Raw genomic sequence first — 4149 nt, 5'->3', positions numbered from 1 at the left:
GATTAGAGCTTGGTTAGCGCATCACCCAGAAATCCAAGTAATAAACTGGCCACCTAAGGCGTGCGACCTCAACCCCATAGAGAACCTATAGGCAAAAAATGGTTCGTGGGAGAGCAACGAACATACTAAACCTTCTAAACAAGAGCGTTTGAATTGTGGTTGTCAAAACTTCACTCTACCATATGCCAGAATCTTGTGAGGAGTATGCATGCATGTCTAAATGAAGTTGTAGACACTAATGGTGGATGGACATCACACTAAGGAGCGTTTAGTTTACATTGTATATATGAAAGATTATTGGATTAGAATTAAAATAATGAAACGTTTTCTTTACTTTTCAGCAAATATTTATATTCAGTGAGCTAATCAACTGCATTTGGTCACTGTAGTATAGTTTGTACACTATTCTCCTAGGGTCATATTATAATCTAAATAAACACAACTATGAAATTATGATGTCTCTTGTCAACCACCTTTAATACTAACTGAATATGATTGCTTATTAACCAAGAAATAACAGCTTGAACCAGAGTTTATTCAGGTGTGGGGGGGGGGGGGTAAGCAATATGTGACTTGTCTTTATAGAATCTACAAAAGGCAGTAGAACTCATTTGGGGTAGCGTAATATTTCACAACTATATGTAAAACGCATCTTTAGGAAAAAAAAAAAAAAAAAAGACGACGACGACGACACCTAACGAGACCAAGAAAAGCCATAAATACACCTAAACGAACCTTATGTAATGTATGCTAGGGGAGGATATAAGGTAATATGAAGATGATTTGTAGTTGCTCTCTGAGGATTAACTGCTCACACAACACCAGTGTTTCCTGAAATACTTGTTCATATATGGTGAATTGTTTCAATCCAATTGCAGATGTGCTATCTAAGGATAATGAGTTGTTATTGGACTCGTGAATTGGTATAGGTAAGGTTATTCAGTCTGGACAAAATTTCCAAACTATACCAAAGTTCAGTATTTTAGGCAATATTATGATACTGATGAATTGATAGTGAATTACTTTAGAAAAAAATGCCTCCTTCCCCGCCTTTAGAATCACACTTTCGATACACAAACATACACACACACACACACACACACACACACACATATAATATATATATATATACATATTATATATATATATAGAGAGAGAGGAGAGAGAGAGAGAGAGAGAGAGAGAGAGAGAGAGAGAGAGAGAGAGAGAACTCCTAGCATATGTTTACCTAAGATTTTTCACTCAGGACATAATAAATGCCAAACTAATCATCGATCCTTTTTGTCAACAAGTTGTTCGCGAGAATGGTATAGCAAATAATACAGCAAATATAAGTTACTATGAGATTCAGGGCCTCTGTAACACGGTTTTTTCGCAATAACTTTTTTTCTATGAATTTCATGAATATAACGCTTATTCAGAATGCACATTATATCTACACATAAATTTTGACTATATTCTGCATTACGTAGGTTGAATAAATTTGGTACTTTATTAAGTAAAAGTGACGATTTTTGAAGACGGGCCAACTTACTCAGAGAAAAGGTTTCGAACGCACTCGTTACGTAACTTATGACGGCATTTCTTCTCTCTTTCTCGATCGATGATTGGTTTATACGTAACGAAGGCTATACCTCTGCCAACAATAACACAAAAGTGTAAATAAAAGCAAAGCAGTACATCTTTATGAACTCTGAAACCTCTCCACTGAGAATTGTCATAATGAACAAACGTTTAAATACAAAAAACACTTCGATTAATTGTCCACTCCCAAAATAAGTTTCCTAAGAAATTACAGTCTACTTTATAGCTCACAATCAGACTGACAAGGTGTAGGGAATAGTTGGTAATTTTCAAAAACGTAGTAGACAAGCTTGATTTGATAACTGCTATATCCAATGTCAAGCAATTTTTATTTATTGTCTATCTACCGATCTATTTACTGTAAAAAAAAAAAAAAAAAAAAAAATAGCCGGTACTGTATTTTGCTTTAAACTTTCACCAATAATTATCGTCAGAATGATGACTTCATGAGGCTCCACCCACTTTAGCCTCGTTATAATTCTGGATAACACTGAAGGCTATCATGGGCATTGTTGGATCAGAAAATTAAAATTCTGGCTATAAAAACTTATTTCTTCGAGTAGTTGTAAGAAGTGCTAAATGATCCTCAAGGATCCCAGCAGTTGGCCTAAACGTTTTAATTCATGTATACTACTGTTGGGGCACTACTGCTACAGTAGTATTACTACGCTAGCACAGATACCCCACCCACATTTATGTATCGTTCCGCCATTCATAAAGTCTGTGTCATTTTTTTTTTCACTGTGCAATAAGCCATGGCCTCCTCAGAATTTAAGTTTTATATTAGATGATAGGCTATTTCATTAAGCTGACAAATTTATGGCAACTGGGTATGTTATTGCCGATGTTGAAGCTAAAGATAAAGTTTGGTATCATTCCTTCATTGCATTATCATCTTTACTACTATTTGTTTTGCTACATGTAGTAATTATTTTAAAGGATAAATGAATTATGTTCACTTTACTCCTATAAATTCCCATAAGATGTACAAATAAAACTCCTAAAACTATTCATGATTTATTTACAAAATGCAGTCATGCCCAAAAACATAGCCAACACGGTCGTACGGCCTAAGAAGAAGAAAAAAAAAATTATATCGGATGATCTGTTGGTCTGATGGAGAGTTTAGCACAAAATTCTCATTTTAACAAAAATAGTTATATCAAGACTGTTTACATACAATCTCTCTCTTTCTCTCTCTCATGGTGGCATAGTGAATAGTTAATGGAAATGTTCAAAAGCCTGAATGACATTACAAATATTATAATCATGTTACGCTAAATACAAATCAGACCATAAACATTGGATTTTAAACTAGAAACTGAATAATTACCTATTCAGGCTATAGTAAATATGGCCATGGGATTTCTCTTGACTGTATAAAGTTGCAAGTCGTAAGATAAATGCAGGTTTTGCAACCACAGGGGCAATTCCAAATCCTGCTAGCCATTCTTGACTGTTATGGGTTCCAGAGCCGATGGAAGAAGGTGAATGGGTGTCCGGTGGATGGGCGGGGCAAAATTTTGTCAAAAGGTGTTTACATTGCTTACGTAATGAATGTTTTCGACTCTTGGCTCGTTATCACTGGCCATGGCGTCGGCTAGATCATTTTTACTCTATAAAAATTAAAACTATCGGGTTTAGGTTATTGAAAATGCTGACAAAATTTGTGTGTGGTTGTAAAATATACATATGTCAACTTTCAGCTACATCCGATGCCTTGATAAGGAGCAAAGTCCAAAAAACCGTGTTACAGAGGCCCTGAATCTCATAGTAGTATCCTCATAATAATAAAACTGGGATCGGATCGTGTGATATTATATGGCATTTAAGTTCATACATAATGTTTTGTGCTTCCCCTGCCATCACACACCTTACAGCTCTAACAAGTTGTACTTCCCCCGCCCGTCCTCCCACCCCTTCCTGGCGTCCTCCCCCAGCCCGTCGTCCCCCTCCCGTTCGCTGTCCTCCCTCCTAACTACAAAACTTTTCTACACCTGAAGTTCTGGAATCTATTGAAATTGGGGGTGACAGAGGGGAACTTGAGACGAGAGGACTATTGCTTTTGACTGTACAGTTAGAAGCAAAAGAACGCATACACCCAAGGGAAATATTTCATCAGATGTCTCTAGTGTTCCCATGGCAAAACAGACAAGGTGTTGCTCTTCTTACTACTACTATGAAATGGGAGGGGAATTCTCTAACCTTAGAGGATCAAAGACAGTAAAGGAGGACTGTCTTTGTTAACAAAAGCATACAAAAGCTACAAATCAAGTTTCCATATTTCAATTCTTTATCATTTGACGTCTCAACTATCCACTCTAAATAGAAAACACTAACACAAGCACACACATTATATAAATATATATATATATATATATATATATATATATATATATATATATATATGTATATATATATATATATATGTATATATATATATATAGAGAGAGAGGAGAGAGAGAGAGAGAGAGAGAGAGAGAGAGGAGAGAGAGAGAGAGAGAGAGAGAGAGAGAGAGAGAGAGAGAGAGAGAGAGAGAAAACTCACAAGCACACACACATTAT

Source organism: Palaemon carinicauda, chromosome 39 (genome assembly GCF_036898095.1).
Source record: "Palaemon carinicauda isolate YSFRI2023 chromosome 39, ASM3689809v2, whole genome shotgun sequence".
NCBI classification, from domain to species: Eukaryota; Metazoa; Arthropoda; class Malacostraca; order Decapoda; family Palaemonidae; genus Palaemon; species Palaemon carinicauda.
Note: the sequence above shows the minus strand (reverse complement) of the source record.